The following is a 14,521-nucleotide window of genomic DNA, read 5'->3' on the forward strand; positions in this document are numbered from 1 at the left end:
GCAGCTTCGAGCCAATTAATTTTATGAATCCAATTTGTAGCTCCCGTTCCTCCTTATATAATCTTCATTTGTTTCCAATGAGCTGAGAGTGTGCCCCTGAGATTCTAAACATACCTCTTTATTAGTTCAAACAGAAACTGTTACCTACAGAAGCCAAACTTAGCACTAATGTATGAAATGAGATGAAGAGCTCCTTTTAAATCCCCTCCCAGGTGTTAGATAACAGGGACTGTGCTGGGAGGGGGAGCAGGGGACTGCAGAGTGCTGGGAACTTCAATGATCTATTGGATTTATTTCTCCAATAAGAAACAGATTAAACCCCAAAATGCAGGCATTGGGGAGGGGGGGGTGCACAGCAATCAGCCCTGCTCCCCCTAATGTCACACTCACCAAGGCTGGCCTCCCTCTGCCCTCGGGTCAGGCTTGGAGAGTGTCTCAGGAGCAGTTTTACAGCTGATGACCCCATTGAATGGTTTTTATCTCTGTCACACACCACGGTGTCTCTCTCACACTGCTGAGCTTGCTGGGTGCCCCGGCTGGGATATCAGTCTCCCATCTCCGAGATTCCCTTCCCAGCCTCGGGGTTCCTCTCCCAAGGATATTCCTGTACAACCCAATCTCTCTGTGAGAGATTGTTTAAGGTATTGAAGATTTTAAGGTATTGTTTTAGGTATATGATTTTTAAGGTATTGAAGATTTTAACGAGCCAAGCTGGAAATGTTCAGCTTTTCCAAGAGAGCACAAGGAGGAGGGAGAGGGAGGAACCACAGCACGGTCCAGGCAGTTCTGGCTGTGCTGTGTTGTGGCTGTGGCACCCTCCAAAATCGACATCCACAACTCCTGCCAGGGGTGACACACTGCTTGGACATCCCAGAAGGATTTTGCTCCAGACTGCAACTCCTGAAAGGCCTGGATTCAGCCACGTTCATTTTCTGTGCCATAACCAGAAACAAGGAAGAGCAGGGGTTATCTCTGGGATTTCTGCACTGAAGTAGGGGCTGGGAAGAACTGGGGGTCTGGGAGAGCTGGGACTGCCCCAGCAACAGCTTTGGAGGAAGGGGCTGCTTTAGAGGTTTTTGGGGATGTTTTTAGCAAGGTGTTTTTTGCCATTCTCCAGCCCAGTTTACAGCTGGCTCTGTGTGTGTGTCAAAGGCAAATTCCTGACTTCCACGAGCAGCTCTTCCTGCAAAAGCTGTTACTTGAATTAAGTTGCAGGAGTGTAAATGAGAAAAATATTGCTTTTCCTCTAAGGAATATGAGGATGTTTGTCAATTCCTCTCCATTAGGAGCCCAGTGCACTCCGAGGCAAAGATGAAAAGTGAGGATCAGATGAAAGGATGGAAATGCTCACTCAGGTAACTCAGGGATGTGACACACGCTGTCACCATGGAGATCCCCAGCAGTGCTGGGGACACTGGGGGCACATTTGGCATCTCCTTGCTCTGGGAATATTAAACCTGCCTGTGCAGTGATGCTCATCAGGCCTGGAATGGTTTTGGATAAGAGGCAGCCATATATTGATCAGATGGATGGATATTATGATTTTGAGTCCAGGGATTATTCCAGGTGTTTCCATGTGCAGTGGGCAAGCAGGGGGTGGAGTTCAGGTGTTCTGGGGTGTGTGGCTGCTCAGGAAACTGGCTTTGACTGCTGCACGAAGCAGGATAACGTTTGCTGTGGCTTACCCTACATTCCTTGTATTTTCAGGTCTCTGTACGCTCATTTTCCTGGATTTCTGACTTGGAAAGCCTCTCTGTGCTGCAGTACCTGTTCCCAAGGTGGGTGGGCCCAGCCTTAACAAAGCTTTAAGCCAAGAAATACAATCAGATGTAGCTTTTTAGCTTGTCTTTACAATCACCCACATGTGTGGATAAGGCTGGAATTTTCAAAGAGCTGGATGGATCCAGTCTCTGATGGATTCAGGTGCATTTCCTCCTTCAGGGTTGGCAGCAGAAAGGTGACTGTGGCTTTAAATGACATTAAAATGTGGCTCCCATCCTCCTGTGTCCCTAAAAAAATTTAGTGCCACTGTAATTATTAGCATTCTCATTAAGAAGAGTTTAGCTGAAACCAAGACACAAAGATGCAGCAGTGACTTCACCAGAGCGATGCAAATCCAGATAAAGCAGGCTCCTAATTCACTTCCATGCTTTCAAATAAATCCTCAGAGCATCAATTACTGTATCTCTTGTAAAGCAATTACTATCAGCCTCCATTGCTCCCCTTTACACATTTTAATTTAATCATTATTTTCACTTTAAAATACAGGGTAAGGAATTTCGCAGCTCCTCAGGAAGAACTAAAGCAGACAACAACAACAAAAACCCTGTAAAAGCAGAAATTACTTTCTTTTGTAATCAGGTTGATTAGACTCGTGTATAATCATACACAGCAGGTGGGAAGATTAACATTTCACTAATTCCTAGTGGTCATTACAGCAAGGAAATTTAATCTGCAGAGTTCACAAGGATTGCAGTTGCATGCTGGTAAAGCTCATTTAAAAGACAGAGCAAAAACAACACAACTTTGTATTCTGGAATCCAGTTTTCCTCTGAACTCTTCTGGCCTGCAGGCAATACACATACACCAGGATCTTCTACTTAATTGAGAAATAGATTTGTATTGATCAGGCCCACTTAACAAGCACATTCTGAGCTGTTCCTGCTCTCAGTTACTCGGGTGGGGAATGCAGGCAGACCCCAGAGGCTTCAGCTACCTGATAAAATAGATATTTTTACAGCAAATGCATTTTTCTCGGGGGGGGGGGGGGGGCTGCACTAGTACACGACACTGAGAGTCAGTTCTCGTATTTGGATCAATTCAGAGTAATTCTGCTGAAGTTGAACAACTTATTAATTTCTTCCTATGAAAACAAAAAGCGACATAATTATTATGATCAGGTTCTGCTTCACTGACCTGGATGTGGGTTACTCCAAAATAAAATGCCCAGCAGCTCGTCGTGAGCAGGCTCTGGTCATCTGCCATTCCTGCACCTCTGATCTGTGCACTCCTTATTCCCAGCTGCTCCCAGCAGGAGCCTTTCCCAGCCCATCCAGTGCTGCAGCCCAGGGTGGTCTGGGACTAAGCTGGGAATGCTTGAAGGGATATTGGATGGGTGAGCCGGGGTGACTGCTCTGCTTTCCCCTTGTGTGGGGTCTGGCTGGGGCTGAGCTGGGCTCTGTCTCCCACCAGGGAGATGAAAGGGCAGAAGGGAAGGCAGAGCTGAGCCCAAACTGGGCAGGGTTTCTGGGTGGGAGGTGGAAGCGGATCCCAGGGAAGCAGGGTCTGGTTCCTTGTGCTGCACCTCCTGCAGACCCCAAGGCACAAACCCGTCAGAAAGCAAAATTGTAGGAATATAAAAAGGTAAAAGACTTTAGAAAGTGCAAAAAGGCCCCAAAAGTAAACATAAAGCTAAGAAAGACTGGGAAATTTCTAAACCTTCTCATGGGAAGCTAGGAATTTAAGAACCAAGTGAATACATTTATATTTATCATAAGGAACAAGAAAGAACAAGAACTTATTGATAGTTCAAGATGTGACAAGTCTTAGATATATGCTTTGCAAAGATAGAAAAGTTTCCATCTTAAATAATGAATCATTGTGTATTCTTTGAGGTTCATAGAAGTTCTTTTGTTAATGTTAAACCCACGTGGGTCCTTTTCTAATTGGTTAGAGCATAATGACTTTACACCTTTTCTTTTATGCTGTTGGTTCAGAGAATATTTAGAAAAAGGCTTTGCATGGGCTGCCATCCTGTCTCTGATCTGTGTTTGCATGGATGTTGTTATTTCCCTGTGTCTCTTGCTTTTTGCTCGTATGATACAGACAGATAACAAATCCTCAGTCTGCAGCCAGTCAGGGTCTGTCCCGTTTGTGAGACACAAAAAACGGGACAGATCCGGCAGAAATCACCATCTCTGGATGTGTTTAAAAAAAGACTGGACGTGGCACTCGGTGCTGTAGTCGTGTTGAGGTGTCAGGGCATGGGTTGGACTTGATGATCTTCGGGGTCTCTTCCAACCTCATTATTCTGTGTGATCCTGTAAACTGGGCAGGGTTTCTGGGTGGGAGGTGGAAGCAGATCCCAGGGAAGCAGGGTCTGATTCCTTGTGCTGCACCTCCTGCAGATCCCAAGGCACAAACCCGTCAGGAAGCTGGAGAAGGATGGGGAGGAGAAATTCAAGCTGGTTTTCTTGGATTTGGCTGGAGCCAAAGGAAGCTGGAGAAGGATGGGGAGGAGAAATTCAAGCTGGTTTTGCTGGATTTGGCTGGAGCCAGGTGCTATTCCCACAGATAACAGCATCGCCCTCCAAACAGAGCCAGAGGCCACTGAGCTTGGTTTGAGTGAACATTGCGGAATTTCCATCCCACAGAAAAGCAGGGAGTGGGACGAGGGGGCCCTGAGGTTGGGAATGTCCCATCTTTGGGTTAAAAAGATGCTCAGGAGCCTCGTGGGGCTCCGGGGAGCCCAGAGCCAACAGGAAAATGTCAAGGAGCTGACACTAACGAGGATAACAAAGTTAATGAGTAAACAATGAGCCAAGTTAGGCCATCAAATGCAGAGTTAACGAGCCCCCTGAATCACCGGGGATCTGCTGCTTTAATGATGCTGTTGTGAAAGCGATGGCCCTGAGCTATTTCAGACCACGTACACTGAATTTTGGCTGACGCTTATCAGTTTATATGCAAGGAAATTTATAGCACGGAACTGAAATGAAACAGTGCTTTGGACAGGGAAAAATGGATTGCAGGTGCAAACAAGCATGAAATGAAAATCTACTAATGAGTTTCCATTAGCAGCTAAATACATAATCGAATAATTTTTAGCCAACGTAGAGCAATGAGAAAATCAATTTATTCCTTCTAAGTACTTCTCTATGGATTGATGGTCTAGCACAGCTCAGGCTGGTTTTGTTAAGTGAGAGCTGAGCTTGGGATTCAAAGCAGAGCATGGGTTTGCTTCTGCTAAGTATGAAAGGAATGCATTTTCCTTGGAAACCCTAAATAATATAAGGTAAAAATATATATAGTTATATATCTTAGTTAAAATAGAGCATTTCCATCTGAAAGCTTCAGAATGAAGCTTTTTCCATTCCAGGAAAATGGACCAGCACTGGCCTGTAATTGACTCAGAAATGTCCATTAGTGCAGTAAGGCTTGTTCTTCACTGCTCTTGAAGCAACAGGATCCTCAATTTCCTTCATTTTTGCCTTGAACAGCCTCTGACCTGGCTTCTCTTTGCCTGGTGTTTCATACCTGATTCAATTATGGGAAATATTTTTCTTGAGGCCCTGGCACAGCTGGGGCTGCCCCTGGATCCCTGGCAGTGCCCAAGGCCAGGTTGGACACTGGGGCTGGAGCAGCCTGGGACAGTGGGAGGTGTCCCTGCCATGGCAGGGGTGGGATGGGATGAGTTTTAAAGTCTCTTCCAATCCAAAGCGTTCTGGGATTTGTGTACAAATTCAGTATAAAGCACATCTCAAAATACCTTGCTTTCCTAAGAACCTGTTTCTGTCTGTGAACCTGAAGCCAAAATGAGCCGTAAATTGTCTGGATATGGCTGGAATTTCAAAAGCTCGTTTAACTCATTTTGTCTAAGAAAATGCCCATATTTTGGACCCATCTAAAGGGAGTTTTTCATTTACAGCTGGCTTTGTATCAAACCATAGTGTGCTCTACAGCAGGCAAATGAGAAAATCAGTATTTGCACGTCTTTCTGCAGAGCTGGGAATGCTGGGGGAGCCTGGAGTTCCCCACGAGGTGTCCCTGAGGGCACCCACCTGGATGCCCTGTGCAGGTGAGTGGTGGCAGGTGAGAAACCAGGGACACGAGAAAGCCAAATATTCATTAGGAAACACCCTCTCCACAGCCTCTTCAGCTGAAGGAAGTTTATCTTCCTTCCCATCTCCCTTTAAAACTCTAAATGAGAAACAAGTAAAAATTTTATCCCCTTCCCTAGCCCCTGCCAGAACCCCGTGTATCAGGCAGCATCCTTTATCTGCCAGCAGCTGGAAATCTCACATTTTCATTGCCTGAATCACCAGATGCATTCATCAACCCTGACAAATGCCTCCAAACCACTAAATCACACCACTCCATCTCAATGGGCTACATAATCGTTGTCAGGCTCACAATAAATCTGGGAATATCTCTGTTCCACACTCCAATATCTCCAGCTTCTACCAGGGCTGAGAAACTGCCGCGGGAACACTGGATCCTAAGTTCAGTTTAAGAGTTTTTCAGTCCCTCAAAAATTTGATGAACTCATGAATTTATGTCAGGCTGGTTTATTTTTAGAAAAAAAAAAACAAGTATTCTTTTTTACCCACAGGAATAACTCATGGACTAAGAGATTTTTGCCAAGAATAAGGTTATATTTTAGTAAGTCCAAAAATATAGAAGGGGAAAATGATTCCCTGCTCTCCTGGGGAGCTGCCAGCTCTGTGGCCTGGCACTCCAGAGGACCCACAGCTGCCCAAAGGTGGCACTGGAAGGGATGGCAATATCCACCTATTCTATCCTATCCAATAGAATATAAACTAGATATCCTATAGCTTAGAGAAATGATTTTTGACAAAACTTAGGGTAATTTATATTAAACAACACTTAAACTTGGAATGAATGAACTCTGATGGCAAGGAATAATAAACTTAATTTGAACAGAATATCAAAGTGATAAAATGTAACTTATGAGTACTTAGACCTAAGCACAGTGAAACTTTGCTTGATCAACACTCAGGAGATGCTGCTGCTGTTTTTCCTGTTTTCCAGGGTTTTCCTGGCTTCAGGTGGGATTCTCCACTTTAATGAAGCCTTTGGCTGATGGAAGGAAAAGGATGGAGTCACATTTCTCTGTGGTTTCCAGGAGAAGAGGAGGGAACAATCCCAGACTCCTCTCCAAAACTCAGAGAGCTCAGTAGGTTGAAATAACCTGATGAAAACCCACAGCTCACCCAACCAAATCAGGTAAATTATTTTCAGCTTACTCAAAATGATTCGTGGATTTAGACAAAATTTGAAGAAGTCTCAACAAAAAGGAAAGAAAATGATGAGAAAAACCAATAGCTTTGAGATGTTTCTGGTTTTGGTTTGAAAATGGTGCTTCCATTTCAGAGGTATGGAATTTACTCCCAATTTATCCAGTCCTGTGGTGTTTAAATTCAATAAAAAGGTAAAACTCGCTTAGAAGCTGTTTTTTAAAATCCTGCTCCCTCCTTTTTGGAAGCCTGGAAGGAACATAAAATGCAGTTCTCAGCAGAAGGGTGTAATTGGGAGGAACTGTAATGGATGGGCTGTGTTTCTCTTTGAAGTTCCCATTGATCAGTGCTGCTGAGACGATTTTTCTAATCCATAACTCAGGAACATGAAGGAATTGTCACTTAATTCTTTGGATGTTTGTGTTTCACCTCCTGAGAAAACAGACTCTGGCCTTGATTCAGGTTGTTCTGTGTAAAGTGGGGAAAATCACCCAGTTCTAGTGGGTTTTTTTTTAATATAAATTTTCCTCCCGTTAACCAAAACAGTTCTGTGATTTCTTTTTTATGTCTGACTTTGGTGTAAGAAAACTCCATCTAATACCTTCTGCTCCAGGAATGTGCTTTCAGCCAGTGGAGCAGTAATTAAGAGATGATTCCCCCCTCCTCTCCACTGGAGAGGCAGCTTGTGTTGAAAAACCAGCCCTTCACAAGGAGGCAGAACCATCTGTCCTCTCTCTGAGGAAAGAGATCATTTTTTTATGCTCACATTAGCTGAACCTCCGTGTAATAACTCGTTTCCATAAGGAAGGCACCCAGTGGGATGAATTTCCATGCCCCTGATTGACACAGCTCTGATGGCAAAGCTGCCAGAGGAGCTCTGGCTGCAGCTGCTGGGAAGATCAGGCAGTTCCAGTCAGATCCTTGACCAGCCCTGGGACCTTGGAATCCTTCTGGAATTGTGGATGTGCAGGAAAAATATCCTGGTGGTTAAAGTGCCACTTGTACTGACAAAACACCTTCTCTGCATGGCCAGCTACTGCCAGGTCGTGATCCCTGTGAATTTCATTAGCTCAGCTGAAACCAAACGCCCTTGGCAGGAATTTCTGAAGAGAAAACACTGAAGATTCTGAGGGTCTCACATAAATTCCTGCTGGATCCATGTAAGTTCTGTATATGAGGGCTCCTGGCTTGGAGAAAAGGGGGGACACTCAAACCCCAGGGGCAGGTACTCGAGTTCCTGACTCTGTTTTGATAAGAGAAGGAAAAATTATACTCCTGCTTGAGGAAGTGATGGTGATCCAGGATTCAGAATAACAGTAATCAATAAATAATGAGGAGAGCTGTGAAGAAAATGAATTTTTCAAGGACTCTGAAGAACATCTTTGGAGCTGAGGTCTGGGACCTGCAGGAAGTACAACCTTCATCCCACTGCACATTGATCAGAGGTTTGGTAATCAGCTGCTTCTAAAATATCTTTTGCAGCTGATCTGATATTAGCGAAGTGGTTTGGAGCAATACTTTCCACTGGTTTGCCCTGGTTTGAAGAAAAAGAAGGAAAATGGTGATTTGCTCTACCAGACTGTCTTCAAGGAGCAGTTTTTTTATGGCTGATGTATTTGTAATGTGAGTTTGTCCTGCTACTTACCCCTGCTTTTGCATCTCTTTATCAAGGACTGACTAATAATTCTTCACATCAGCCTTTTGGGTGGATTTGGCATCTATTTCTGCACAGAAATCTCCCCATCCTTCTCCCTTTCAGAATCCTCTCAAATCCCTCTCCGTGCTCAGACACTTGAGGACAAGCTGTGGCCATTGTGTAAGTGCAGAGCACAATCCAAATGGAAATGAAAAACAATTAAATATACATGACAAGCAGGTATTTAGACGAGCCTGGATTTCTTAATGGTTCATTTCCACCTTTCAACTAAATTAAACGTTGCTTTCATCTATTTTTAAAGGAATGTCTATTTTCAGTCAGGAGCTGCCCTGCTCCATCTGTTCCTCAGATGGTTTTGCTTCAGCCCAAGGACAGCCCCACTGGCTGTGTCAAAACCACGAGATTTTTATGGCACCACGGATGAGGATTCACACAAACCAGGGCTTTGTTACCTCCAGGACCCTTTGGAAAGTCAAATCCTCTGTAATTAATGATTGTTCCTGTTAATGATGTAGTCCTGGCACTTATGGCATGGGTTTTGGGACCTGCTTCTTCCAGTGCCCCTCAGCAGCTGGAAGCTTTGGAGGCTTCAGGTGCTGCCTGCATCAAACTCATTCCTGGTAATCCAAGACCCAGCCTGTGCTGTGCTGAAATTCCCACATCTGTGGCTGGAATTCTGCTTCCATTCCCATATCTACAGCTGGAATGCTGCTTCCATTCCCCTATCTAGAGCTGGTATTCCCATATAAATGGAATCCTTCCATTCCCATATCTGCAGCTGGAATTCTGCTTCCATTCCCATATCTGCAGCTGGAATTCTGCTTCCATTCCCATATCTACAGCTGGAATTCCCATATAGATGGAATACTTCCATTCCCATATCTGCAGCTGGAATTCTGCTTCCATTCCCGTATCTACAGCTGGAATTCCCATATAGATGGAATACTTCCATTCCCATATCTGCAGCTGGAATTCTGCTTCCATTCCCGTATCTACAGCTGCACAATTCCCATATAAATGGAATGCTTCCATTCCCCTATCTACAGCTGGAATTCCCATATAGATGGAATGCTTCCATTCCCCTATCTACAACTGGAATTCCCATACAAATGGCATGCCTCCATTCCCATATAAATGGCTGAGCAGGATGATAGGAACTGGTCAAGGGGCTCTTGGCAGTTGCTCTGCTCCCATCTTGGGAATCTCATTCTCATTGTCTGAAAATCAGGGACAGGGAAAAGAAAAACTTAAGGTTTTTTGCCTCTTAATGACAGGTAAAATGAGGGGAATAATGAGACAAAAAATGACTGAAAAATGCAGCATGTGAAGGAGCTATTTGCATATCCCTCTCTCTTTTGGGTGGCTCAAGTGGATGTGGATCACGGATCTGTCTCCTTTGATGGAACAGGCACTGGGATTGGAATTCTGAGGGACATTTCATGGATTCAAACCCTCACAGGCAGGATGGGTGCAGGTCTGAGTGCCCTGCTGCCCCCGGGCTCCACAGCCTCTCCAGAGGCAGAACCTCTGCTGTAATTCCCAGGCTGGGAGACGAATATCCCTTGGCAGCTTCCGTATTGATCAGGGCAGCGCTGCCCTTTTGTTTTGTGCTGAACAGCCCGGTGTTTGCAACTGAGATCTGTCAGGAGCTGAGGCACTGAGCAGTGCACGTTGGAAGGAGCAGGGCCATAAGTTTCCCAGGAATTCACGGCGTGGTTAACGCTGGGGAGGAACAGGCTGCACACAAACGGCCCCGCCATGCAAATCCCGATCGATGAGCTGACAAATATCCTGCTGCATCACGCTGTCTCACTCAATATTTCTTCAGATAAACGGAATTCAGGAGGCAGGGAAAGGCAGAACGTTCCACCTGAAGTGGTGCACGGATGGGAGGTATTGTGGAACTAATCAGGAGTGGATGGATGAGCTTTGTGGCTGCATCAGTGTTTATTTCCTATCTCTGCTGCTAAACTGTATTCAAAGGGCTCTAATTGAGAAGGGGCCTGCTTGACAAGTAAAGCACCTTTTTTCCAATGTGTGTTCTGAAAAGGCAGTGCAGTATCTTTTCCTGGGGATAAATCCTGGAACTGACAGGAATCTAGGTGAATACATTGATGCAGGGAACAAGGAACCCCCCCTCCAGCAATTTCCCCTCAAGCCCCAGGGCTCCACCAGGCATTGCCCAGCATCTCCACCCTTGCACAGCTCTTTGTGCCCTGCATCTCCCTCCTCTCCTCAGGTGTCTGCAGCCCTCTGTCCTCTGCCACTGTCACCCAGCTCAGCCTCAGCACCCCCTGCTCCTCTGTGCTGAAGCAGAAGATGTATGCAGAGGGGCAGAGCCTTCCAAAGGTGATGGCCAAAGTGTTTTAATCTGGGGTGTCTTTGCTGGTTGGTGTTGGACAGTTAGGAAAATCAGGAGAAAGGAGATATTTGATGTGCAAAAGGAACTATAGAATAGGGTGCCCACAGAAGCTGTGGCTGCCCCACGCCTGGACTGTCCAGGGCCAGGCTGGATGAGCCCTGGAACAGCCTGGGGTGCTGGAAGGTGTCAGGGGTGGGACTGGATGAGCTTTAGCTGGAAGAGACCTCCCCACTTTTGGACACTCCAGGAGGGAGCTGGCTTTGCTGGAGAGGGATTCTCACTGAGCTCCCACTGCTGTGTGAGCTGGGAATTTGGGGGAGGTTTGGGGGGGTGACAAACACGCGCTGTCAGGAGAAACTTGGACTGACACTTGACAACTCCTCTGTTTTGTAAATTCCAGAGGAATTTGAATTGCATGGTATTTTTTTTCACTTGCAAATGTTGCAGACTTGTTATTTTTCCCTTTCCCACATATTTTAAGCTTATGGCATTGCATAATTTTTTATAACTCTGTCCTTGTGAAGGAACAAGCAGAGAGCAATATCTCAGGAATAATTCCCTTGCAACAGCAATCTGCTTTTGCCTGTAGACAAAATATTCCAAACCATGTTAATAATTTTAATTTCCAGTGGTGTAAGAGCTGATGCTTCTAGAAAGGTGATCTTTAAACCTGTGGTGAACTCAGATGCCTCCAGAAGAGCTCTGTGGGAGTTCCAGGTTTGTTAGTGGAGCAAAATATTTGAGCTACAAGCTTGTTTGGAAATAATCTATGGAAGAGCAACTGGAGTAACCAAAGCAGGTGCTAAACTGAAAGGACTGCAGGGGGATTTGGTCCTGGGCTGGTTGAAGCTAAGGAAGGGCAGGAGAAGCCAAATGTTTGAGGAGGGCTGCAAGAGAATATCAGGCAGGAGATGTTTAGATAAACAATAAACAACTGCTCAAGGCAGGGATTGAGAGATGTAAAAAGAAATGAAAGGGGGGAAAAAAGGGTTTTAATGAAATGCTGAGAGGATGTGGTCAGGCTGTGCCAGTGGGATTCAGTTCTGTGCCATCAGGGATCAGTGGCTCATGGGACTGTCCCCAGCTCCTGGGGCAGGTGAGAGCTCAGGGCAAGCCAGAAGCTGCTCCAAACTGGTGGTGGAAAACACGAGTGAAATTGAAACTTAAAAATGTTTTGGTGGGGAGGAGGAGAGAAGAAAATGTGGGTTTTTTTCTTAATGCCAGCTGGTGCCTTGTCTTTCATGGAAGAGGAGGAGGAGGAGGAGGCAAGAGGAGGGAGGGAGGAGTTTGCTTCTCCCATGGGAGAGGAGGATGGAAAGTTGCTGAGGAAACCATTGGATTTCCTGGCATGATGTGATGGGGGAATTTGACTATCCCTCGATAGCAACAAAAATGTCTTTGCACAAAATTCCATTTAATCCTGGTTCAGAGTAAGCCAGGAGAGCTGAGGGAGTTCTGTGCCCTCAGAGAGGAACGGGAATAGCACAAGTGTGGCCTTTAGGCTCCTTGGAGGCAGGACAGGGTGAGTGGAGCATCCCTGCTCTGCATGCACCCCGCTGAGGTGTGGCAGTGACACAGGAGGGACAGCACAGGAACAGCTCCCTGGAACTGTTTTCCTTCTCTTGTCATTGCCCTCCATCTCCACTGCAGGAAGTGCTCTTAGGACACTGAAAATTGACAGCATCTCTTTTCCTACCATTTCCCATCAGCGCTCCCAATTTCTGGGAGCCTCTGCCCTTCCAGGAGCGCCAGGCCCTGGAGGTGCCCCCACACATCTGCTGGTGCCTGGCCTTGGCATTCCAGGCTCTTGGCAATCCCCTCCGAAGCATTTTGGTGGGAAAAGCCCCATTTCCCCTCCCTCCCCTGCCTGCAGCTCTCCTGGTAACAGCCCCATTCCCATCTCTGCCGTGTGCAGTATAAATCCCACTTCAGCTCTGTGAGATCTCTGGGCTCTGTGGGCTGTTGTGCAGTCATTCCACTGCTGCTGGGAGCATTTGGAGCCCTTCCTATTATTTGTCTTTATTCTAGGGAATAAATGCTCGGCATTTGCTGCAGATGTGCCTCTTCTACCAAAAAATCCCCCTCAGCAGCAGAAATTAGCACAGGCACAACAGGCAGAGGTGGAAGCATTCTGGAAATGCCACACTGGCTTTTCCCAAACGACAGTGGTGACATTTTGAGTTGACAGGATCCAAATCATTGCGGGAGTGCTTTGGGGAGCACAGCGAGGGGTGGGGTGTCCCTGCTCCTCAGCTCCCCAGCACTTGCTTTTCTGGGTCTGCTGTGTCCAGGAGATTCCCTCCAGTCACCACTCTGGCTCCCCTCTGGTGTTTTATTTAGAAAATTAAGTTGCTGTACAGTGTCCAGTGATGGTGTTTAAGCCTGGGATAACATTTCAATGTGGAACAGCAAAGCAAGCTGGGAGGAACCTCTCACAGTGAGGTGAGAGCACACTCATTTACAAAAGTACTTCAGTAGGAATTAAAATTTCCATTTTCCACACTCTCATTCTGATCCTCGTTGTCATTAACTTACTCCAAACCCCACTTGGTATTTCAAACTGGAGTAAATCATTCTGTCTTCCAATTAACTTCCATCCTCCAGACAACATAATGGGACTGATTTCATTCAACTCTGTTGTTTAATAAACATCTAAACAATTCTTTATCTCCGAGCCACACGGAAATGTGCACTTCTGGTGTACTGAGCACGAGGTAATGGGCAAGAGGAAAATTACTGGAGAGAATTCATCTTGGGTTTGGTTTCTCAGCTCACCCTGGGAGCGATGGGCAAGGCCAGGGAATGAGCTGGAGCTGCTCTCTCAGCAATATTTCCATGGAGAAATTATTGCACTCCTGTTCCAAACCCTGGGGTTTTTGGCTGCCTAAGCAAAGGCACTGCAGGGGTCAGCTGGAGGCTCAGCAGCCCAGAGGAGGCAGGGATGTAGCAGTGACTATGAAATATGATTATTTCCATCACAGAGACAAGGTGGGGATGCTGGGACAGGGGCTGGAGACAGGCTGGAGGACTCAATGTTCTGGGATCAAGCAGGGGCATGTGCAGAGGGCCCAGCTAGATTTAAGGAACAAGAGCCCTCAAAGTGATGTGAGCTGAGCAATACTGCAGGCACAGAACTGCTGTTAAATTATTCAGTGTTTAAAAGCTGGGAACGTGGCCGAAGGGGCAGAGTTCTGGTGCCAGTGTCCCAGCACAGGGCAGCAGCAGGACAATTGTCGCTGTCGAGCAGGACGGGAACAGAGAACTCTGGATCAGAAGGCAAAGAAAATGAGCTCTGATTTATTTCAAATGTACCACTTTATATATAGAGAATATCGAGAAGACGAATTTCATTGGTCTTAGAGTAAAAACACCCCACAACATTGGTGGGCAGTGAATGATGCACAGGCAGAACATATCTATAAACAATGTGAATAACAAGGTAGATTACAGAATTATTTACATTCTTTCCCAACTGTTTCCCAGGCTCTTGCCTGGTTAGAAAACCTTTCTCTTTCTCTCTGACTG

General features: G+C 45.9%; 1 protein-coding gene across 1 annotated transcript in view; it reads left to right on the forward strand.

The window, feature by feature from the left end:
• Window positions 1–12,222: 12,222 nt before the first annotated feature.
• CRBN (cereblon) overlaps window positions 12,223–14,521 on the forward strand; it is a 33,497-nt gene continuing 31,198 nt past the window's right edge. Inside the window, exon 1 of the mRNA XM_053989743.1 lies at window positions 12,223–12,230. The gene's annotated coding sequence lies outside the window, so the exon portion shown is untranslated. The remainder of the gene's footprint in view (window positions 12,231–14,521) is intronic.

This window comes from Vidua macroura, chromosome 13 (assembly GCF_024509145.1).
Source record: "Vidua macroura isolate BioBank_ID:100142 chromosome 13, ASM2450914v1, whole genome shotgun sequence".
NCBI lineage: Eukaryota > Metazoa > Chordata > Aves > Passeriformes > Viduidae > Vidua > Vidua macroura.